Raw genomic sequence first — 18416 nt, 5'->3', positions numbered from 1 at the left:
CTCAAAACGACAGGAATATCATTTGTGTAAGTTAAAGTCCTCGGTCGGAGTAAGTTAAAAAAAATATTGTGAGAGATGTTTGTACAAAAGAAATATCATTTGTGTAACACTTGACGAATGAATGAGAAAATTACAAATGAGAAATACGTCACAGAAGTTCAACGTGACAACAGCACGAAGTTCGACTACTATAGTGAATGAATTTGAGATGAAAAACTTCTAAAATTATCGCGAGTATGAAAAAATGATCAACACGGGAAAGTTGTGTGTTTACACCAGCTTTCCATCGGTATATCACTTGCTCAATTCCGATGAGTGGATGGACAGCTACGAGCAGTGGATGGAGATCCATGAGCAAAAAAAGCACGTGAAAAACAGAGTGAAGTTCAAGTAGACATGCCGAGAAGTTCAGGTTCTTCATGTGGTGCATTTTCAAAAAATCTGTTTCGCGATAAAGGCAGAACGAATGATCTCTCCATTTTTGAAATTACTTGAAAACGGCTAGGAATCACAGAAAACCATCAACATGAAAAAGTTTCGCATTTTTCTTAGATTTTCAACGGTAAAGTGTAGAAATTACGACGAAAATATGTTTTTAGCCATTTTTAAAATTTACTTAAACCAGTAAGGAACTGGGAGAAACAAATATATACCAAAAAATTCGTATTTCCTCAAGCCTTCCAACGCCATAATATTTGCTACATTCGGACATACGGTTAAAAAAAAATCGAAAATACGAACTCGGTGGAACTTGTACCGTTTTATAAATTATTCTTAAACCGTTTAAAATTAGAAAAAACTTTTTGCATGAAAAAGTAGCGCATTTTCATAAGCTTTCCAACGCCATATCATTTGCCTCAATTGGATTAGCCGTTTAGAAATGACATCGAAAATACGAACTCGGGTGTTCCATTTGTGAAATTCTACGATTTTCCAAATTACTCTTTATCCATAGGGAATTACAGAAAACTTTCAACATGTGGAAGGAGCGGATTTACAGCAGCTTTCCAAAGCCATATTATTTGCCTCATTCCGATAAACGGTTTAGAAATGAGATCAGAAATATGATTCACGTTTTTTGTGTGATGAAAAGACGGTTTTCAAAACTGCTCTTAAACCGCTTATAATTTGCCAAAAATTCAACTTGGGTCATGATACTGGTGTCCATAGCTTTCCAACGGTATATCGCAAGCCCCATTTGGACACCTTTTAGCTGAAGTTCAACCTAGTACTCGGGGAAGGTCAGACGCGTTACTCGGGAAGTTCATGTTGTGATCAGAATATTATTCTGATCCCGTGATCAGAATAGTGTTTATGTATATGTATATATATATAGTGTTACTATTCATCACTCAAGGTGCAGAATAAGTTATTCTTCACCTGAGGTAATCTTACGATCGCTTCCCAAATAAATTACGTTTAGAACATAAATAGTTACATGCATATTGATCCAATATGTAAAATTTGGTATAAAAAACAAAATTATAGGTTATAAGACCAAAAAATTCACATTTTATGGATGTTTTACACTATGTTTTTACATTCATAATTTTACATAATATAAAATATTTTTTACGGCGAGTACATATTGTCTTACATTCACCTTTTATGTATGAAATAAGAAAAAAATTATGAAATGTAAAAATACGGTTCATTGATGTCAAAATAGAGAGGAGGTGAAGAATAACTATTCCTCACCCAGGATGACGAATAGCGTGACCCTATATATATAATAAAATTAGATATAAATATAGGTTCAGTTTTGCATTCTTATAGAAAACAGGTTCAGTTTTGCATTCTTATAGAAAAATAGAACTGAGCTGTGCGTCGTCCTGAAAAAACAAACATAACTTGGGCTGCTAATGTTATAGACAAGCTAGGTTGGGAGGCCCAGAGGCCACTTGATACCTGCTGGATCCAAAAAATGTTGAAACATGTCGTGGGCTGCCCATGTTAAACAACAAAATCTAGGCCATGGACCTGATGGGCCCGGGACTGTCAGCCTCTCGACGAACAGTTGTCTCCCGATTCCTCTTGTTTTGCTGACCATGTTGGGAACGAAAGATGGCATCGCCGCGGCTAGAGCACCAAGGCGGAGGACAACATCGAGACCTCAAACCGACCAAAGGAGCGGGGGAAGATGCAGGCGGAGGGGACTATGAGGGTTGACTTGTTCGGGTGCAGGGTGGGCCGGTGGAGCTGCCGCTGCCGGACAATGTGTGATAGTAGAGGGATGGCCTGGCCAACGCCATAGGCTATGATGGCCAGCCGATGTATAGGAAGAGGACGAAAGATTGAACAAAATAAGGACATGCAAATGGATAGGTGGTTGGTCCCATATGTCTATGTACGAGACCTGCTGGGTCCACCTGAGGAGGGTAATATGTTGGGAGGAAGGAGATTCGAAGCACGACAGCCGAGTGAACTAGTTTTTTTAACGGACAAGTGAACTAGTTACATACATAAGCAAATAGCCACTAAAAAAGAAAATGGGTTAATGGATTCTTAAAAGAAATATTTCGGACAAAACAGATAATTACGACACATAGACTAATGCATGAAATGCTCAGATGATAAAGGTGCTTATAAACAGATAAAGTACAACATCTAGACCTTCCTGGCACGCTTGATCATGATGCCGCGGTTGTCCGTGTACTCGTCGGTTACGGGAAGCAGACACGCCCTCATGTCCAAGATCTGCCTGTACATGTCGTAGCATGCGTATGTGTCCTTGGCCGTGTAGGTTATGTAGGCTAGATTCAGAGGTACCTCCCATGTGTTCAGGTCCTTGGTATCGTTGTCTTCTTTCATGTTGGCGTATCAGGGGTCGATGATGGTCTCGGCGAGGTCAACCACAGAGTTCTTCTCCTGCCTGTTGCTGATAATCTTGTATTGCTTCTGGATGTCGACAAGCTTGTTGCACCAGATGGTCGAATCATCGCGTTCTTTCTTCCCTCCACCGTAGCAAAGGTGAAGTCGGCGCTGCCGATGAAACGAGTGAATGCTTCAGAACCTCTGATGGCCCTACAGAAGTGGTAGATGAGAACCTCGTCCCGCACACATACCTGTGCGACGGTGATCCGCTGGTCCCTGTCAGGAGACGAATGGATGGGCACAAGGTCTAGTCTTGCAACCTTGTGCTTTCTCGTCCTGTAGGTACTGCTTGAACTCGGCAAGGCAGAGCTTCACCGAGTCCGGATCGTTGGTGTACATCACATTCAACTTGGTGCAGCCATAGGACTGAACGACGAACTCAAAGGGGAACTCCTTGCTGAAGTCCATATCCAGCAGGCTCACCCCTCGGATCGCCATTGGAGTCTCTTCAAGTGAACGAGTGTGTAGGCGGCGACAGCAGTTCATTTTTCATCTCTTGGGGAACTGGATTCAACAGTAAACTAAGTGTATACAGGCGACAACAGTTACTACCCCTCCCTCGTCTGCTGCACGCCCGACAGAAGATGCACCCTCGGCGCATTCAAACGCCTCCATTAAGAAACCTACTCTGGCCACACGTAGGTTCACAAGCGGGTTTGTATTGGTACTGTAATAACAGGAGTTAGTGGTCACTTTACTTAAATTTAATTAGCTTTAATAGAAATTTATACTTAAAACAAGCAATGCATTGGCTCGTTCTATCAGCGCCAAAGGATCAACATGCACAACAATTAGAATTATTATTCTCAGGACGCACATGATCAGCACATTTCTCGCACTTTCACAAAGATAATACTACCAAGTTTGAATGGTTTGTTATGGTTGTTGTCCTTTGCATCATCATGCCGTATTTCCCAGCTTGCAAGATTCAGAACCAACAAATAATATCCAAATAATAAGTACAACAAAGATGCCTACACATCTCATTGATTCCCAGCTTGCAAGGTTGAGAACCAACAAATAAGATCCAAATTATAAGTACAACAAAGATGCCTACACATCTCATTGATTCCCAGCTTGCAAGATTTAGAACCAACAAATAAGATTCAAATAATAAGTACAACAAAGATGCCTACACATCTCATTGATTCCCAACTTGCAAGATTCAGAACCAACCCATTAGAGCCTTTTGATAAAGTAAATATCGAGATTAAATCCATCTTGGCTAGCCATGTCATACAATCGAAGAACTTGGTGAATGCTCTTGACCGTCACAACATCTGTAGTTGAGTATTCCTGTTTGCACAGCACAAACAAGAAGAGCAAGATTTCACTTTAATAGTGGCCTCCTTGAACTCAACCTGCAGCTCCACTCGGATGAGGCCTGCCTGGAGTTCCATGATTCAATTCATGCGCCTTTTTCTGCAGTTCACCTGAAATGAAGCAAAGATTGCATCATTCAGCTAGCAAGAAGTACTTGCTCTCGTGAGCTGGCAGGTTCTTCTTTAGTAGTTGCACTAAAATTGAGGAATATTAAGGTTGGCTGTCTGGATCATGTAAGGTGCAACTATAATTTTCTTATCCTTTTGTGCAGTTCCACTAAAATAAAGTGCCATTGTGGTGACAGTGATGGCTCATCTTGCAAAGGCTAATAAAATGTTGCACGGGATTACCAGCAGAACTTGACGGAGATTTTGGAAACTCCAATCACCATTTTGTGCAGTTCCACCAAAATTGAGAGATGTTTCCCACGTGTCATTTTAGTTGAACTGCACAAGACACTCATTCCAAAAAAGTGTTTTGTGCAGTTCACCAAAAGGTCACAATAGCAACAAGGTGAAATGGATATCCCACTCTGCACAAAAAGATAGAAAGTAAACAGTTGCTGGTCAATAAGAATATACGAAACATATACGAAATGAAAAGAAGCATCTTAATTATGTTCATGGCAATCACGCAAGGACAGTAGAAATGTTAAAATGTCAGCAATGCTTCATGTTACCAGAAGCATTACGATCAACAATGAGATTCCTCAAATATGGGATTACTTTAATGGTGGCATTGCTTGTTTACCAGATACAGTAAATCAACAGCAGCTAAAGAGTTGGTTTAAGGGTATGGGACCGTGGGGACACCAGGACACTCAGCAGCGTAAAGGAGCAACTTACTTATCATACTGGGGAAAACAGCAGGAGTGCCATTTGTAACACGGTTTAATTGCATCTTATCACTGGATGCATTAGATTAACAATAACACTGTTTAGACATGTCCCTAAGGTAACAGTGTGAGCGCTTCATTTTACATGCGCCCTTACATTAACAATAGCAAAAGGTTGGTAGAAGGACATGTGACAGTGGACGCATCAGCACAATGTACCTACAAGGAGGCATAAAGTGGTGATGCTGAGTTTGTTCATGCTATGTGAGGGCAGCAAATCTAATCATGGAGACATTTTACTATGTGAGGGAAACAAACCTAATCCTGGAGACTTTGTACTATGTGAGGGCAGCAAATCTAATCCTGGAGACCTTTTACTATGTGAGGGCAGTAAATCTAATCCTGTAGACCTTTTACTATGTGAGGGCAGCAAATCTAGTCGTGAGACCTTTTACTATGTGAGGGCAGCAATTCTAATCCTGGAGACCTTTTACTATGTGAGGGCAGCAAATCTAATCCTGGACATACTCTGTTGACTTGTCCACCAGCCGCCACTTTCTATCCTTTTTTCAACCAACAATAGATTTGTTCCTTATCCAGTTTGTATTGCGTTTTCCCATTATTTCCCTTTTCAACCAAGAGACTGGTTGGGTATCCGGTCTCTACTACTTTCACCATATTATTTCCTCTTTGAATCAAGTCCTAGATTCATGCTACAACTTTCCCCCCTTTCTTCGTTGTTTTAACAAAGCCCTAGAATCGAATGTATGAAGTAGCTTTACCTCTAATAATACTAAAAAATTAGGTGGCTTTGGAAGAGCTGATGGGAGTAGAAAAAGATGCACATGCAGACACGTGGGGAGCTGGGGCAGTAGAGCAAGGCCGCTTTCGAAGAGACTTATACCTGAGGGTCGTCGGGATGTCGGCGGCGGCAGGTCGGATCTGCGGACAATACGGCAGGGAGGAAGAAGGGTCGGAGGACCTCCCGAGCCGGTGCTGTGTCGGAGAGAACGGCACGGGCAGAGGATCGGGCCCCTCCGGCAGCTGTGGGTTTCCTCCCTCGCCGGTGATGACCGTGTGAACGATGCACCTAGTCCTCTACACACACCAGCCGAAGGGATCCGGCCGGATCGGTGACCAGCCGTGAGCAGAGAGAAAATGTCGCTACCACTGTCTTGTTTATATCTGGAGAGGATGAGAGAATGAAGAGAGCAACCCTAGTAAAGCAAGTGCTCAGGGCCCTGCGTACATATATAGTGGAGTGGTTATCTTTTTCTCTCCACAACAAGCGTTTCAATTTGTGTACGTGGCATTAAAGAAAAGAAACTCTCTATTTAAGGTGACTACCTGTACGACTCCTACTTACTACTACTAGTAGTAGTATTGTTCACTTGTGCTCCCCGGCCCTCCATTCATTGAACAACCCCACGGGTGAATAAACATACAATACTACTCCCTCTGTTCCTAAATATAAGTCTTTGTAGAGATTCTACTATGGACCACTTACAGATGTATATAGATGCATTTTAGAGTCTAGATTCACTCATTTTGCTCCGTATGTAGTCCATAGTGAAATCTCTACAAAGACTTATATTTAGAAACGGAGGGAGTAGTATTTATATAGAACGAACAAGCTCGAACTATTTTCGCGTAGTTAAAAGTTGAGGGCGGGGCTTTTCCCGGGCAGTACGCGCGGCAGTTTTCACGTAGGCGGTTTGACAGAGAGGCGAGGATGGTGAGGGAGTAGCAGATTCAACTTACTGCTGGAAAGGTCGGGCTGTGCGATTTGACGGCGCGTTAATGTTTGGATCCATGTGTTAGAGTTAGTTTGGGTTAGTTTGAACTCAACTAACCCAAAAGTATCCAAACAAGAGGGCTAGTTTGGGTTACTGTTTGGATCCATGTGTTAGAGTTAGTTTGGGTTAGTTTGAACTCAACTAACCCCCAAAAAATCTAACCCACCCAAGAGGTGCTTATTTGGGTTAGTTCTTCTCGGGACACTAAAAAACACATTTTCTCTCGCTCTTCCCGCAGCAGATCCCTCCCCACTTCCTCGAAGCTTCTCGTCCTCTCCCTCCCCCCTCCCTCTCGCACCGCCCATGAAGGCACCTCGCCATATCCGCATTCCATCTAACCCTGTCATCCAAACACCTCTTTCGCTAGAGTTACTTCAGGGTTAGTTCAGGATTAGAATCTAACTCTAACCTTTAACTGAGTTAGAGTATCCAAACAGGGCTAGGCGGTACGATCGGGGTGATGCCCCCTTCCGTTCTGCACTCTAATCTGGTGCATGGCACGTATTACGTTGACCTGAATGCTGCTGGCTGTCCCACATGTCGGCGAAGTAGTACGTAGTAGTAAGAAGAATCAAAGAATCATGCGGTATAAGTCTTTCTAGAGATTCCAACAAGTGACTAGACTACACCGCGTGTAGTATCTCAAATCTCAAATCTCCCTTCCAGTTTATAGGGCTCAAATCTCAAATCTCATCAACCAAGGCATTTTGCAATTGGAGGAATGTATCTCGTACTTTACAAAACTACCCTAATTAAACTCATGCATTAATTACATAGTTCTCTCGTTTTCCTCTCCGCCTTGGTCGCGGTGCACAATATTGACCACTCCTATATGACTAGCCGCTCTATCTACATGCGGGACATCAAAGCATCTGGGCCCGTGTGCCATCCACCAAATCACAGCGAGGTGCTATAGTCAAAACTCACCGGTTACCCCGGTGTGGCCGTCATGACCCGTCATATCACAAAACCCACACCTTTACCAGCAGTGGTAAAGTGGCCTCGAAGTTGGACTGGACAAAGCAACCATCATTTCACCGGAACGCTCATTGAAGCCCTTTCTCCCCTTTCTTGAAGAAAACCTCACTCCAGGCTACTCACTTCTACCATTTTTCTTCTGTACCGACGAAGGAAAGGTGGGCGAATCAGTGATGCTGCTATATTTTCATTCCAAGAATCTTCTTTTTGCGAAGCACCAACCGATTCTCACAGCCTATTATTTTCCCATTTTCATTGCGATTGTGGTTTCCTTTCGATTGCTTTTTGTTTGTCAGTTCATTGATGGATCCTGGAGCACTAGGCAAAGAGTTGCTAGTGGACAACCCACTGGAGACAGCGATCTCCAGGAAGCGAGCACGGACCAACGAGTTGACCATGTTGGCGGGCCAACCCATGGAGACGAAGAACTCCAAGAAAAAAGCACTGGCCAAAGAGTTGACGACGTTGGCGGACGAACTCCTCAAAGGAAGTTGGAAGAACAACAAGGGCCCCACCGTGCCTACTGATACGTCTCCAACGTATCTATAATTTTTTATTGCTACATGATATATTATCTATTGTTTTGGACTATATTGGGCTTTATTTTACAATTTTATATTATTTTGGGGACTAACCTATTAACCGGAGGCCCAACCCAGAATTGCTATTTTTTGCCTATTTCAGTGTTTCAGAGAAACAGAATATCAAACGGAGTCCAAACGGAATAAAATCTTCGGGAACGTGATTTTCTCACCGAACGTGATCCAGGAGACTTGGACCCTACTCCAAGGAGTCAAAGAGGAGGTCACGAGGGTGGGGGCGCCCCCCTAGGGCGCGCCCCCTGCCTCGTGGGCCCCTCGGTGCTCCACCGACGTACTTCTTCCTCCTATATATACACACGTACCCCCAAATGATCAGAACAGGAGCCAAAAACCTAATTCCACCGCCACAACTTTCTGTATCCACGAGATCCCATCTTGGGGCCTGTTCCGGAGCTCCGTCGGAAGAGGGCCGTCATCACGGAGGGCTTCTACATTATCCTAGCCCCTCCGATGAAGTGCGAGTAGTTTACCTCAGACCCTCGGGTCCATAGTTAGTAGCTAGATGGCTTCTTCTCTCTCTTTGAATCTCAATACAAAGTTCTCCCCCTCTCTTGTGGAGATCTATTCGATGTAATCTTCTTTTTGCGGTGTGTTTGTTGAGACCGATGAATTGTGGGTTTATCATCAAGTCTATCTATGAATAATATTTGAATCTTCTCAGAATTCTTTTATGTATGATTGGTTATCTTTGCAAGTCTCTTCGAATTATCTGTTTGGTTTGGCCAACTAGATTGGTAGTTCTTGCCATGGGAGAAGTGCTTAGCTTTGGGTTCGATCTTGCGGTGTCCTTTCCCAGTGACAGAAGGGGCAGCAAGGCACGTATTGCATCGTTGCCATCGAGGATAACAAGATGGGATTTATTTCATATTGCATGAATTTATCTCTCTACATCATGTCATCTTGCTTAAGGTGTTACTCTGTTTTTAACTTAATACTCTAGATGCATGCTGGATAGCGGTCGATGAGTGAAGTAATAGTAGTAGATGCAGAATCGTTTTGAGCTACTTGTCATGGACGTGATGCCTATATACATGATCATGCCTAGATATTCTCATAACTATGCTCAATACTGTCAATTGCTCAACAATAATTTTTTCACCCACCGTAGAATACTTATGCTCTTGAGAGAATCCAATAGTGAAACCTATGGCCCCCGGCTCTATTCTCATCATATCAATCTCCATCACTTTAATCTTGCTTTGCTTTTTACTTTGCTTTTACTTTTTACTTTGCATCTTTATACCAAAAATATTATATCTATCAGACCTCACTCTCGTAAGTGACCGTGAAGGGATTGACAACCCCTAATCGTTTTGGTTGCGAGTAGCTATCGCTTTGTGCAGGTACGAGGGACTTGAGCGTGGCCTCCTACTGGATTGATACCTTGGTTCTCAAAAACTGAGGGAAATACTTATGCTACATTGCCGCATCATCCCTTCCTCTTCGAGGAAAACCAACGCAAGCTCAAGACGTAGCAAGAAGGATTTCTGGCACTGTTGCCGGGGAGTCTACGCAAAAAGTCAACATACCAAGTACCCATCGCAATCCCTATCTCTCGCATTACATTATTTGCCATTTGCCTCTCGTTTTCCTCTCCCCCACTTCACCCTTGCCATTTTATTCGCCCTCTCTCTCTCTCTATCCTCCCTCTCCTTTCCGCTTGCCTCTTGTTTGCCCGTGTGCTAGTTTGCTCGCTTGTAGTTATGTCTGAAATTGGGGAAGTTATCGCCAATATGGGCGATAACAATATCATGGAAAATTCTAATGCTCCTGCTAAAGAACCTACCATCTTTCATACAAAAAAAATCCGTGTTGGTAGTGGCAATGTTATTGGAAAAGGAGTTATTCAATATTTCTTTACTTGTTCCGGTGCTTTACCTTCTATGGGTAGTTCTATCCTTCACAGAACTAGTAGTCTTGCGGACGCTATTGCCATGCATGTTGTTGAACTTGAAAGACAATTCATGCACATGCATCCTTCCATACAAAGGATTTTTCTGGAATTTTCTAATATTGAGCATTCTTCTGTTAAGCGTGCCGCTACTATCTTTTTGGCTCATGAGTTTAGATTCATAATAAGAGAAGCCAAAGAAATCTTTGCGCATTATAGGGTGGACGCTTGCCGTCCTCCCATAGAAGCTATCCTCTTTGATCAAGAAGAAATAATGCGTTTTCAATCTCTAGATTATGTTGCTTTCAATGAAAATCTTAGAGGAAGGGTTCCTACCAATGTTTTAGTTGATAGAATTTCTGAACTTAATGATGATTTTGCTATTCGAAATAATGAGCTAGGATATTCTCTTGAATATAGGCTTACAAAGTTCTGTCAAAAGAATGCTTATAATGATGAATTGGTTGTGCATTACGAAGGACCAAAGGAGGAACCTATACCTCCCAAGGTTGATCTTGGGGACTTTTGTCGCGTTAAATTTAGTCCTTTTGATTACTTTTTCTTGCCTCAAAGAAAGCTTGATGCCGAACATAGAGAATATGAAATGAGTTTTAATAATCTATCTTACTATTATGGCAATACTTAGATCTATCCTCGCTTTTATGCCTAGCTAGGGGCGTTAAACGATAGCGCTTGTTGGGAGGCAACCCAATTTTATTTTTATTCCTTGCTTTTTGCTCCTGTTTAGTAATAAATAAATTATTTAGCCTCTGTTTTTGTTGTGTTTTTTTGTGTTTAATTAGTGTTTGTGCCAAGTAGAACCGTTGGGAAGACTTGGGGAAAGTCCTGTTGAACTTGCTGTAAAAAACAGAAACTTTAGCGCTCACGAGAACTGCTGTCATTTTTATTTGAAGAGTGATATTTAGTTAATTACTTTTGAAGATGATTAATAGATAAATTACTCACGTTCAGCAATTTATTTTAGAATTTTTGGGGTTCCAGATCTTGCGCTAGCTACAGATTACTACAGACTGTTCTGTTTTTGACAGATTCTGTTTTTCGTGTGTTGTTTGCTTATTTTGATGAATCTATGGCTAGTAAAATAGTTTATAATCCATAGAGAAGTTGTAATACACTAGGTTTAACACCAATATAAATAAATAATGAGTTCATTACAGTACCTTGAAGTGGTCTTTTGTTTTCTTTCGCTAACGGAGCTCACGAGTTTTCTATTTTGTGTTTTGTGTTGTGAAGTTTTCAAGTTTTGGGTGAATTCTTTTGATGGACCATGGAACAAGGAGTGGCAAGAGCCTAAGCTTGGGGATGCCCATGGCACCCCCAAAATAATCCAAGGACACCAAAAATTCAAAGCTTGGGGATGCCCCGGAAGGCATCCCCTCTTTCGTCCACTTCCATCGGTAATTTATTTGGAGCTATATTTTTATTCACCAACATGATATGTGCTTTGCTTGGAGCGTCTTGTATTATTTGTGTCTTTGTGTCTTAGTATGCCACAATCATCCTTGCTGTACACACCTTTTGAGAGAGCCATACATGAATTACAATTTGATAGAATACTCTATGTGCTTCACTTATATCTTTTGAGCTAAGTAGTTTTGCTCTATGTGCTTCACTTATATCTTTTGAGCTAAGTAGTTTTGCTCTGTGTGCTTCACTTATATATTTTGAGTGTTATAATTTTGCTCTATGTGCTTCACTTAGATCTTTTAGAGCACGGCGGTGGATTTGTTTTAAAGAAACTATTGATCTCTCATGCTTCACTTAAATTATTTTGAGAGTCTCTTAATAGCATGGTAATTTGCTTAATAATAATATGCTTGGTATTCAAGATTTGTGAAACTTTCTTTTGAGTGTGTTGAATACTAAGAAAAGATTGAAGCATGATAATTGTTTTGAGATATGGAGGTGATAATATTAAAGTCATGCTAGTTGAGTAGTTGTGAATTTAAAGAATACTTGTGTTAAAGTTTGTGATTCCCGTAGCATGCACGTATGGTGAACCGTTATGTGATGAAGTCGGAGCATGATTTATTTATTGATTGTCTTCCTTATGAGTGGCGGTCGGGGACGAGCGATGGTCTTTTCCTACCAATCTATCCCCCTAGGAGCATGCGCGTAATACTTTGCTTTGATAACTTCTAGATTTTTGCAATAAGTATATGAGTTCTTTATGACTAATGTTGAGTCCATGGATTATACGCACTCTCACCCTTCCACCTTTGCTAGCCTCTCTAATACCGTGCACCTTTCGCCGGTATCATACACCTACCATATACCTTCCTCAAAATAGCCACCATACCTACCTATTATGGCATTTCCATAGCCATTCCGACATATATTGCCATGCAACTTTCCACCATCTAGTTCATCATGACACATTCATCATTGTCATATTGCTTAGCATGATCATGTAGTTGACATAGTATTTGTGGCAAAGCCACCGTTCATAATTTCTTCATACTTGTCACTCTCGATTCATTGCATATCCCGGTACACCGCCGGAGGCATCCATATAGAGTCATACTTTGTTTAAGAATCGAGTTGTAAATAAATAAAAGTGTGATGATCATCATTCAATAGAGCATTGTCCCAAAAAAAGAGAAAGGCCAAAGAAAAAAAGAAGGCCCAAAAAAATAAAATAAATAAAAAGGGCCAATGCTACTATCTTTTTTTCCACACTTGTGCTTCAAAGTAGCACCATGATATAGCGAGTCTCATATATTCTGCTTCAAAGTAGCACCATGTTCTTCATATAGAGAGTCTCATATGTTGTCACTTTCATATACTAGTGGGAATTTTACATTATAGAACTTGGCTTGTATATTCCAATGATGGGCCTCCTCAATTGCCCTAGGTCTTCGTGAGCAAGCAAGTTGGATGCACACCCACTAGTTTCTTTTGTTGAGCTTTCATACATTTATAGCTCTAGTGCATCCGTTGCATGGCAATCCCTACCCACTCACATTGATATATATTGATGGGCATCTCCATAGCTCGTTGATACGCCTAGTTGATGTGAGACTATCTTGTCCTTTTTGTCTTCTCCACAACCACCATTCTATTCCACCTATAGTGCTATATCCATGGCTCACGCTCATGTATTGCGTGAAGATTGAAAAAGTTTTGAAAAAGTTAGAGTCTGAAACAATTGCTTGGCTTGTCATCGGGGTTGTGCATGATTTAAATACTTTGTGTGGTGAAGATAGAGCATAGCCAGAATATATGATTTTGTAGGGATAACTTTCTTTGGCCATGTTATTTTGAGAAGACATAATTGCTTTGTTAGTATGCTTGAAGTATTATTATTTTTATGTCAATATAAAATTTTGTCTTGAATGTTTCTAATCTGAATATTCATACCACAATTAAGAAGATTTGCATTGAAATTATGCCAAGTAGCACTCTGCATCAAAAATTCTCTTTTTATCATTTACCTACTTGAGGACGAGCAGGAATTACGCTTGGGGATGCCTAATACGTCTCCAACGTATCTATAATTTTTGATTGCTCCATGCTATATTATCTACTGTTTTGGACTATATTGGGCTTTATTTTCCATTTTTATATTATTTTTGGGACTAACCTATTAACCGGAGGCCCAGCCCAGAATTGCTGTTTTTTTGCCTATTTCAGTGTTTCGGAGAAACAGAATATCAAACGGAGTACAAACGGAATAAAATCTTCGGGAACGTGATTTTCTCACCGAACGTGATCCAGGAGACTTGGACCCTACTCCAGGGAGTCAAAGAGGAGGTCACGAGGGTGGGGGGCGCCCCCCTAGGGCGCGCCCCCTGCCTCGTGGGCCCCTCGGTGCTCCACCGACGTACTTCTTCCTCCTATATATACACACATACCCCCAAACGATCAGAATAGGAGCCAAAAACCTAATTCCACCGCCGCAACTTTCTGTATCCACGAGATCCCATCTTGGGGCCTGTTTCGGAGCTCCGCCAGAAGAGGGGCGTCATCATGGAGGGCTTCTACATCATCCTAGCCCTTCCTATGAAGTGTGAGTAGTTTACCTCAGACCTTCAGGTCCATAGTTAGTAGCTAGATGGCTTCTTCTCTCTCTTTGAATCTCAATACAAAGTTCTCCCCCTCTCTTGTGGAGATCTATTCGATGTAATCTTCTTTTTGCGGTGTGTTTGTTGAGATCGATGAATTTTGAGTTTATGATCAAGTCTATCTATGAATAATATTTGAATCTTTGTAGGATCAAGAAGTAGATATGTCTATAGGGGGGGGTGATTAGACACTTAATGCTAAAGTTGCAATTTTTAAGCTTTTTCGGTTTAAGTGGAGTTTAGGCACAATTTCAACACACACAATACATATCAAGCAAACATGCAAAGAGTATATGAGCAGCGGAATGTAAAGCATGCAACTTGCAAGAATGTAAAGGGAAGGGTTTGGAGAGATCAAACACAATTTGAGACACGGATGTTTTTCCCGTGGTTCGGATAGGTGGTGCTATCCTACATCCACGTTGATGGAGACTTCAACCCACTAAGGGTAACGGTTGCGCGAGTCCACACAGGGCTCCACCCACAAAGGGTAATGGTTGCGGGAGTCCACACAGGGCTCCACCCACAAAGGGTCCACGAAGAAGCAACCACCCACAAAGGGTCCACGAAGAAGCAACCTTGTCTATCCCACCATGGCCATCGCCCACACAGGACTTGCCTCACTAGCGGTAGATCTTCACGAAGTAGGCGATCTCCTTGCCCTTACAAACTCCTTGGTTCAACTCCACAATCTTGTCGGAGGCTCCCAAGTGACACCTAGCCAATCTAGGAGACACCACTCTCCAAGAAGTAACAAATGGTGTGTAGGTAATGAACTCCTTGCTCTTGTGCTTCAAATGATAGTCTCCCCAACACTCAACTCTCTCTCATAGGATTTGGATTTGGTGGAAAGAAGATTTGAGTGGAAAGCAACTTGGGAAGGCTAGAGATCAAGATTCATATGGTAGGAATGGAATATCTTGGTCTCAACACATGAGTAGGTGGTTCTCTCTCAGAACATATGAGTTGGAATGGTGTATGAGTTCTGATGTCTCTCTCTCCGAATGAAGAGGAGGTGGAGGGGTATATATAGCCTCCACACAAAATCCAACCGTTACACACAGTTTTCCAATCTCGGTGGGACCGAATCACAAACTCGGTCGGACCGAAAAGGTAAACCTAGTGACCGTTAGAGATTTCGGTGGGACTGACTGGATCAACTCGGTGGGACCGATGTGCTAGGGTTAGGGTAAATCCAAAACTCGGTTTGACCGATTACTGAAACTCGGTGGGACCGATTTGGGTAATAAGTGAGACTGAGATTTGGCCAAGCAAAACTCGGTGGAACCGATTGCATATCTCGGTGGGACCGAGAATATTGCAATGGGCAACAGAGAGTTTGCAACCCCATCTCGGTGAGACCGAGATCCCATCGGTGAGATCGAACTGATTAGGGTTTGGCAGTGGCTTATGACAAGTGAAACTCGGTGGCGCCGGATAGGAAGAATCGGTAGGACCGAGTTTGGCTTGGGGTTTAGGTCATATGTGGAAGTGGGAAAGTAGCTGAGGGTTTTGGAGCATATCACTAAGCACATGAAGCAAGAGGCTCATTAAGCAACACCTCATCCCTCCTTGATAGTATTGGCTTTTCCTAAAGACTCAATGTGATCTTGGATCACTAAAATGTAAAATGATGAGTCTTGAGCTTGAAGCTTTAGCCAATCCTTTGTCCTTAGCGTCTTGAAGGAGTTCCCACAACCTTTAGTCCATGCCACTCCATTGTTGAACTTATCTGAAACATGCTAGATCGAAATGTTAGTCCAACAAGAGATATGTTGTCATCAATTATCAAAACCACCTAGGGAGCACTTGTGCTTTCAATCTCCCCCTTTTTGGTTATTGATGGCAACATACATCAAAGCTTTAGATAAAGATATAAAGAACAGCAAGTAAAGCTTTGGAAGGACATGTAACAAGCATAGGCTCCCCCTACATGTATGCACTCATGTAAATATGAAATATAGAGACATGTGAGAGCATAACCATGACAGAGTAGGCAATGTGTTACATGCATCTTGGCCATATGCATCAGAGCAAAAAATTATCAAGGAAAATACCTTCATGCTCATGAGTCCTTCTTGCAAACAGTATGTACATAAGCAAGAACTCCTCATACTCATGATTTTGATGCATATACTTACCTTGTGGTCTTGAGTTGGCTTAGGATGGAATGAACCTGCACAACAAGGTTAGATAACACAGGTACGTCCACTAGCCAGAGCAAACAAAAGAAACCACAAGAATACCAAGACTGGGATGACATGTAGAGAGTGAGTACAAGGTACCACATTGAATTCAACATGTCCCCAAGAATGAAGATATGCAATGAATTTGACTGATTTCTTTCCCTTAGGTGTCTTGCTCCCCCTGAATCTTACATGGGATATTGGGAGAAGATAGGAAACAGAAAATCAGAGCTCAAAGATATGAATAGAACTTAATTCAAATGAGTTCATATGAACATGTCTTTCCCCCAAAAAGACATGTGGCATCTCTCCTCTTGAACATCAAGCATCTGGGATCCTTGAGTATTCTCCCCCCCTTAGTACTTTCTCCTTTGTAGGTGATAAGCTTTTGATGTGATCTCTCTCTCCCTGATGATAAGCTTTGATGTGATCTCTCTCTCCCCCTTTGACATCAATTTCCAAGAAGGTTTTTCCTGGAATCCGTCGAATAGGTTTGGTCCTTGAGATTCAGTACAAAGCAGGGAATAAAACTGTGATGCTTGTAGAGGACAAGATTCATTGAGTGGAGCTAGATCAGAAGAAATATAGAATATGTGGCAAACTGTTTTTCCTGTTGCGAAATCGGTGGCACCGAGTGGCATAGCGATTCGGTGAAACCGAGTTCATCACAGAGAAAAACACTTGTCACCTCAGCTCACTAGTCAAGTAAGATCTCACAAAGATTTGCAATGAGTTAGCTGAAAGATTTGCAAGGAATTTGATGCAGAAATATGCAGAACAAAAACCAAAAAAAAGTGAAGTTTCTAGATGAAGTTTTTTTTTGAAAAAGAAGGAAACAAATATGCAAGGGACAAATGCAATAACTCAGAAAAGAACACAAGAGAACTTCATCTAGAATTGGGCGGTGACATAGTCACCTATGTTAGAGTATATTGACTTAGGAGTCAAGTGAGGACACTTGATCGTAGGTCATACTCATCGTTTTAAGCTCAAAATGGGGTTACCATTTTTCGTTTAAGCATCTTGATGTATTCTCACCTTGTTAAGTTGCTTTGACTCATGTCTTGGAGTAAAGCTTCTCTAAGATGGAATAACATACCTTGGGTGGTGGTGTGGTTCTTGCTCATGTAGTTGAACTTGTGTGGGTGCTCAAGGTTGATGTAGCTCATCAAGAGTTGGGAGCACCACTTGGAGTTTGAGTTCATCTACCTACATGGGTTAGTTCTTGCAAGGAAGAGCACTTGTGTATCCAAAAATGACAATCATGAGCTTAACATAGATTTGTCAAAGGATATGTTTGAGTGGTTTTGTGCTTCCTTGTCTTCAACCACTATTGTGTAGAGTCTTGGTCTTGTAGAGATTGCTCAAGATGTGAGTGAGTCGCAATCTCATGGAATTAGATTCAACCAAGCACCTACATGGGTTAGGCAACATGCAAGGTGCAAATATATCCAAGACATAAGATAGTTATCATAAGAGATATATCATGGATTAGTCATAAGCTCATGTCTTGCATGTATCCAATGGAGTTTCTACTCCAAGTTCAAAGCATCAATGATGTTCAATTCTCCTCTCAACCTGCAAAACACTTTCTCATCAAGTGGTTTAGTGAATATATCCGCTAATTGCTTGTCGGTGCGAACATGCTTAAGATTGATGTCACCCTTAGCAACATGATCTCGAATGAAATGATGACGAACTTCAATATGCTTAGTTCGAGAATGTTGTACAGGATTATGACCAATTTTGATAGCACTTTCATTGTCACAAAGCAGTGGAACATGTTTCACATAAATCCCATAATCTTTAAGAGTTTGGGTCATCCAAAGTAATTGAGCACAACATG

The sequence above is a fragment of the Triticum urartu genome, chromosome 7A (genome assembly GCF_056163025.1).
Source record: "Triticum urartu cultivar PI428250 chromosome 7A, HENAU_Tu73, whole genome shotgun sequence".
In the NCBI taxonomy this organism is placed as follows: domain Eukaryota; kingdom Viridiplantae; phylum Streptophyta; class Magnoliopsida; order Poales; family Poaceae; genus Triticum; species Triticum urartu.
Note: the sequence above shows the minus strand (reverse complement) of the source record.